Here is a 7,714-nt window from a genome sequence, read left to right as displayed (position 1 = left end):
GAAACACTCCCATTTGCCATTGCAACAAAAAGAATAAAATACCTAGGAATAAACCTACCTAAGGAGGTAAAAGACCTGTACTCAGAAAACTATAAGACACTGATGAAAGAAATCAAAGATGACACAAACAGATAGAGAGATATACCATGTTCTCGGATTGGAAGAATCAATATTGTGCAAATAACTATACTATCCAAAGGAATCTACAGATTCAATGCAATCCCTATCAAATTACCAATGGCATTTTTTACAGAACTAGAACAAAAAATCTTAAAACTTGCATGGAGACACAAAAGACCCCAAATAGCCAACACAATCTTGAGAGAAAAAAACGGAGCTGGAGGAATCAGGCTCCCTGACTTAAGACAGCTAAAAGCTACAGTAATCAAGACAATATGGCACTGGCACAAAAACAGAAATATAGATCAATGGAACAGGAGAGAAAGCCCACAGATAAACCCTCACACCTATGTTCAACTAATCTATGACAAAGGAGGCAGGATACACAATGGAGAAAAGACAACCTCTTCAATAAGTGGTGCTGGGAAAACTGGACAGCTACATGTAAAAGAATGAAATTAGAACACTCCCTAACACCATACACAAAAATAAACTCAAAATGGATTAAAGACCTAAATGTAAGACCAGGCACTATAAAACTCTTAGAGGTAAACATAGGAAGAACACTCTTTGACATAAATCACAGCAAGATCTTTTTTGACCCACCTCCTAGAGTAATTGAAATAAAAACAAAAATAAACAAATGGGACCTAATGAAACTTAAAAGCTTTCCCACAGCAAAGGAAACTATAAACAAGATGAAAATACAACCCTCAGAATGGGAGAAAGTATTTGCAAACGAATCAATGGACAAAGGATTAATCTCCAAAATATATAAACAGCTCATGCAGCTCCATATTAAAAAAAAACCCAATCAAAATCAAGCAGAAAACCTAAATAGACATTTCTCCAAAGACGACATACAGATGGCCAAGAGGCATATGAAATGCTGCTCCACATCACTAATTATTAGAGAAATGCAAATCAAAACTACGATGAGGTATCACCTCACACCAGTTAGAATGGGCATCATCAGAAAATCTACAAACAACAAATGCTGGCGAGGGTGTGGAGAAAAGGGAACCCTCTTGCACTGTTGGTGGGAATATAAGTTGATACAGCCACTGTGGAGAACAGTATAGAGGTTCTTTCAAAAACTAAAAATAGAATTACCGTATGACCCAGCATTCCCACTACTGGGCCTATACCCAGAGAAAACCATAATTCAAGAAGTCACATGCACCCCAATGTTCACTGCAGCACTATTAACAATAGCCAGGTCGTGGAGGCAACCTAAATGCCCATCGACAGATGAATGGATAAAGAAGTTGTGGTACATATATACAATGGAATATTACTCAGCCATAAAAGGAACGAAATTGTGTCATTTGTAGAGATGTGGATGGACCTAGAGACTGTCATACAGAGTGAAGTAAGTCAGAAAGAGAAAAACAAATATTGTATATTAATGCATATATGTGGAATCTAGAAAAGTGGTACAGATGAACCAGTTTGCAAGGCAGAAATAGAGACACAGATGTAGAGAACAAACGTGGACTCCAAGAGGGGAAAGCGGGGGAGGGGAGGGGGGTAGGATGAATTGGGAGATTGGGATTGACATATATACACTAATATGTATAAAATAGATAACTAATAAGAACCTGCTGTATAAAAATAAATAAATAAATTTTTAAAAAAAGAATATTTACTATCTGATCCGTTAACAATAAGGTTGCAGTCCTCTACTATACAATAATCTTCTTTGTTGTATAAATGACTTATGAGGATATTTTTCCCAAGGATAGTTCTTATCCTAAGCTGCCACCAGCTTTTAAAATAAAAATTTTGTTTTGTTTCACATAGATACAGAACATACAAACTTGTGTCAAATAGCATTCTCAATTCTCTCTCAGTTTCCCTGCTATTTAGAACATACGGTAAGGTCCAACAGAGCTGGGAAGTAATAAACAATGTATATAATTGTATAAATAAAATAAGGTACTATATGGCTTATCCATTTTTCAGAGAAATGAGAAGAAAAATATTTAATCAGAGATACTGTCTGTGACAAATCTATGACATATAAACATGTCTTAATGTGAGACGACAAAAAATGTCATGCCAGTGAATACTCTTATTAAGATATTTCTCCCAAAGATAATGCTAGTTTCATTGTCAGGGTTTAAATTGTTAGGACATGTTAAGAATGATCAGGTTTTTTGCAAGGAAATACAATCACATTCAGACCTAATTAAACTTAAAACCTTTTGCACAGCCAAAGAAACCATCAACAAAATGAAAAGACCAATAAAGTGTCAATATCCAAAATATATACACAGCTCATACAACTCAACATCAAAAAAACCCCAAACAACCCAATTGAAAAATGGGCAGAAGAACTGAATAGACATTTTTCCAAAGAAGATGTACAGATGGCCAACAGGCACATGAAAAGATGCTCAACATCGCTCTTCATCAGGAAAATGCAAATTAAAACCACAATGAGATATCACCTCATACCTGTCAGAATGGCTATCATCAAAAAGAACACAAATAGTGGCTTCCCTGGTGGTGCAGTGGTTAAGAATCCGCCTGCCAATGCAGGGGACATGGGTTCGAGCCCTGGTCCGGGAAGATCCCACATGCCGCAGAGCTCCTAAGCCTGTGCGCCACAACTACTGAGCCTGCACTCTGGAGCCCGCGAGCCACAACTACTGAGCCCATGCACCACAACTACTGAAGCCTGCGCGCCTAGAGCCCATGCTCCGCAACAAGAGAAGCCACTGCAGTGAGAAGCCCTTGCACCACAAGGAACAGTAGCCCCTGCTCACTGCAACTAGAGAAAGCCCGCGCGCAGCAACAAAGACCCAACGCAGCCAAAAATAAATAATAAATAAATAAATAAATAAAATTAAAAAAAAAAAAAAGAACACAAATAACAAATGTTGGGGAGGATGTGGAAAAAAGGGACCCTCATACACTGTTGGTGGTAATGTCAATTGGTGTAGCCACTGTGGAAAACAATATGGCTGTTTCTCAAAAATCTAAAAATGGAACTACCATATGACCCAGCAATTCCACTCCTGGGTATATATCTGAAGAAAATGAAAACACTAATTCAAAAAGATACATGCACCCCAATGTTCAGAGCAGCATTATTGACAATTGCTGAGATATGGAAACAACCTAAGTGTCCCTCAACAGATGAATGGATGAAGAAGATGTGGTATATATATATACAATGGAATACTACTCAGCCATAAAAAAGAATGAAAATTTGCCATTTCCAACAGCATGGATGGACTTGGAGGATATTATGCCAAGTGAAATAAGTCAGACAGAGAAAGACAAATACTATATGATATCACTTATATGTGGAATCTAAAAAATAGAACAAACTAGTGAATATAACAAAAAGGAAACAGTCACAGATATAGAGAACAAACTAGAGGTTACCAGTGGGGAGAGGGGAGGGGGCAGGGGCAAGATAGAGTAGGGGATTAAGAGGTACAAACTATTGGGTATAAAATCAGCTACAAGGATATACTGTACAACAGAGGGAATATAGTCAATATTTTATAATCACTATAAATGAGTATAACATTTTAAAAATTGTGAATCACTATGTTGTACACCTGTAACTTATATAATATTGTATAACTATAACTCAATTTTTAAAAAGTTAAAAAAAAAAAGAATCACATTCAGGCATTCAGGCAGCAGGGTTTCTCTCCCTTCAATGTGCATATGAATCACGTGGGGAACGTCTCACAATGCAGATTCTGACTCAGTAGTCTGAGGTGGGACTTGGGATTGTGCATCCCTAACAGGCTCACCTCTGGACCACACTTTGAGTTGCCAAGCTCTATTACTTAGTCTTTTCTCTACTTTCCTGTGGTAACCAGTCTCTAAGATGGCTCCCAATCATCCCTACCTGCAGAATCCACCCTCTTGTGTGGTCCTCTCTCACATTGTGCCAGGGTGGATCTGTGTGAGTGTTTATGCATGGTATGTCACTTCCAAGATTAGTTTATAAAAGACTTCCATCGTAAGTGTATGTTTTCTCTCTTTCTCCCTCTCTCTCCCTCTTCCTCTCCCTCTCTCTCTCTCATTCCACCCGGGGAAAGCCAACTGCCATGCTATAAGGCAATAGAGTGGAAAGGACCATATACTGAGAAGCTGCGTTATCTGGCCAGCAGCTACTGAGGACCCAAGGCCTACTAATGACTACCTGAGTGAATTTAGAACCAGACCCTTCAACTCTGGCTAAACATTGACATCCATGCAGCCCTGTCTGAGAGCTCGACTGCAAATTCATAAGAGACCCTGAGCCAGAACCACCCAGGTAAGCCACTTTCCAATTCCCGACCCTCAGAAACTATGTGAGATAATACATGGTTGTGGTTTTTTCCAGCTGCTAAGTTTTGTGATAATTTGTTACACAGCAATAGGTAAATAATACCTTTAGTTAATGATTTTACAGTATCTTTTTACAGAGTCTGCACTGATAAAGAAAGGGTAAAATGCAGTTATTTATGGCTAATCAAAAAAGAAAAAACTAATACCTTATAACTACAGTGTCTTTTCACATTAATCACCATGCTTTAGTCTCACACTCATTAGAGGTAGAGATGGCAGGATCATCAGTCCCCTTTTACAGATTTGGAATCTGGTAGGTCCAGAGAAGCTTGATGTTTGTCCAATATCAGATAGCAAGTCAGACAAACCTGAACTGGACCTCCACCTTTCATATTTCTCCTCCCAGGGTTCTTGTCATTAGACTTCCCTGCCTCTGCTTACCATTTCTATCAACTGTTGGTTGGTGGTCAACTAAATAAGGAAGCTGGGAAACATTTAAGAGTTTAGCTCTAGGTTGTAATACCCAATATAACAGTGGGAGTTGTAATGAGAGCTACCAGCCATTACATCACTTGTGCCATTATTATTTTATCAGATACGTTATTGAACCAGATAAACTGTCATATTATGTATAGCCCAGGATCTAACTGGCAGATCTCCCACCAACTCTTTGCGTATTAATGACTTGATAAAAACTGTGTTTAATTCTTTTTTTCACCTTTCTTGAGATATAATTTACATACTGCACTGTATAAGTTTAAGATGTACAGCATAATGATTTGACTTACATATATTGTGAAATGATTACCACAATAAGTTTAGTTAACATCTGTCATCTCATATAGATACAAAAAAAGAAAAAAAAAAGAAAAAACTGTTTTTTCCTTGTGATAAAAACTTATGGATCTACTCTCTTAACTTTCAAGTATACCCTACAGCAGTGTTACCTATAGTCATCATGTTGTACATTACATCACTAGTACTTGTTTATCTTACAAACTGGAAGATTGCATTTTTTACCACCTTCATCCAGTTCCCCCCTCCCTCCAATCCCCACCTCTGGTAACCACAAATCTGATCTGTTCCGTGAGTTTGGGGCTTTTTAAAGATTCCACATACAAACGAGTTCACAGGGTGTTTAATTTTATTGCATGTTAATAAAAGCACTTAGGAGTGAGGTGGGGTTATGTCTCCACAGTTTCTTCAGTGTTTTGAAAGGATCACTTAGGGTTTATAAAATTTTGAGTTTGGAGATCATGTAGAAGAAATTAATAAGCAGTTGAAAAAGCTTATAAACAACTAAGATGTCCTGGCTTCCATATTCAGGAATACACCTGATCTACTGGAGGATGAGTTAGTATTTGGTTATCTGGGATCTATGTTGATTTGTGATTCACTAAAATATTTCTGCATGACATTAGTTTTAGTCGTGTCTTTAGATGTTTGGGGAAAAATAAGCATGAAACTTATCATGATATTAAGGCATTTTATGATTTGGGAAAAATATTTGGGAGGACAAAATTATTCTTCTTGAGCTAAGAAAGTACTAAAATAGTCATCTTGAAACAAATATTCTTTGTTTTGTTTTGTTTTGTTTTGTTTTGTGGGTGTTCACTATTTATTTATGACAAATACTCCACATCTGTGATCCTCTCCAGTCAGAAGTTCTTTGAGACGATGCCGTAAGCCTTGGCCAGTCGGAGAATGGAATCATCTGACTCACCCATGCTGTGAATGGCCCCGCAGATAGCGTAGGTTTTAAACTCGCCGTTGAACGTGCCTGTCACCGTGTCAGCCTCGGCCACGTTCATCTGGATGGCGCGTGGTACTTGGCATCGATGATGCGGTAGCTGGCCGAGCATTTCCGCGGCATGCACAGGCCCATGAACTCGCTGGCATCGTTCTGAATGTTAAGGGTGCGTCTGGTGGCACCACGATGAGTGCTCGCGCAGAAAGGCAAAACTATTTTTAAAGAAATTTACACTACATTTTCCAATTCCCTTAGTGTTGAAATCACCAGAAACTAGAGAGCCTGGCTAGGGTGGTAACATGACCACCCACTAGCTATGTGATACTTGGTTAAAATCGCTGAACTTCAGTCTCTTTACTAAAAAATGGGCTCAATTCTATGTTACTTACAGTATTTTAAAGAGAATTAAATAATTTAGTATCTGTAAATTACATAGTATAGTGCCTATGACATAATAACTTTCAGCAAATGCTGAGAATCTGTTATTTACTAAGTAATAGTTTCGTAAATGGTAACAATCAGGCAATGGGACCTTGTTTCTCCTGCTTGCTATGAACTTCAGAAGAAAGCTAGGAAAATTATAGTGAGTGAGAAGGAACAGAGGCTAGAAAAGTAAAAGATAAAATCAGTTATATCTGTTAATTTTAATTCACATCATCTAGGAATAGACCATATCAAACTTTGGGAGGAAACTGTACATATTTATGAAGTACATATTAAGCATTTGAAATATTCCTTTAGTCCACTAAATATATTTTCCAAAACATTCATCTGGCATTTAGCCTGTACACTTCTGAGACCTAATTACCTTATTTCTTCATTTAAATTGTAATATACACAACCCTCTTTTCCTAGGTGACACTTTAAAATATGAAATGCGATTCCCAGTTCTGCAGTAGGTTTGCATTCCTGTTAGAATTGCTAGGCCTTCCATTCATTTAGATCAGATGAAATGTGTCATCTTCAGTAAAGCTTTACCCAAGTTCTTTGGGCAAAGGCAGCTTTTTCCCTTGAGCTTCTCCAGACAACAATTTGCAAGTATTCCTGTTACAGTTGTTTTCTAAACATTTATTTACATACTTCTTTCATCCACTAGATGGCAATCACATCAGAAATATGAAGTTTACATTTTTATTTCATCTTTTGCTGAGAGGGGGTACATAAATATTAACGTGAGTGATGAAGGGAATGAATTTGATTCTTTACTGTGGAGTGGAATACATAGAAATATATAGTCTTCTGAGATCTGTGTTTATGTATCAATTAGATATTGATATAAATACATGGTATTTAGAAAGAACAATGATCTTACCCTCACGCTAGACCCTTGTGTTTACTTACAGTGGTATGATAAAGATGGCTAAATAAAAGATAAAGAAGAACTTTAAAAAATCAACTCTTCAAAAGAATGTTTAGCAGTTCCGAGATCAAAGGTCAGCTACTAGTATCTTGTATCTTATTATCCAAAAGCAGGTAGTAATTCCCCAGGTGCACACAACATGGCGCCTGTAGATCACCTGTGAAATAAACATACTCTGGCTGTCA

At 37.5% G+C, this 7,714-nt stretch overlaps 1 pseudogene across 1 annotated transcript; it reads right to left on the bottom strand.

The window, feature by feature from the left end:
- Positions 1-997: 997 nt before the first annotated feature.
- On the bottom strand, positions 998-6,385 carry LOC309657857 (small ribosomal subunit protein eS21 pseudogene; annotated as a pseudogene). Its single transcript has one exon. The product of its transcript is annotated as a small ribosomal subunit protein eS21 pseudogene (transcript).
- Between the last annotated feature and the right edge of the window lie 1,329 nt (positions 6,386-7,714).

The sequence above is a fragment of the Balaenoptera physalus genome, assembly GCF_965194825.1.
Source record: "Balaenoptera physalus genome assembly, chromosome: 3".
In the NCBI taxonomy this organism is placed as follows: Eukaryota; Metazoa; Chordata; class Mammalia; order Artiodactyla; family Balaenopteridae; genus Balaenoptera; species Balaenoptera physalus.
Note: the sequence above shows the minus strand (reverse complement) of the source record. Positions and strands in the feature narration are given on the sequence as shown.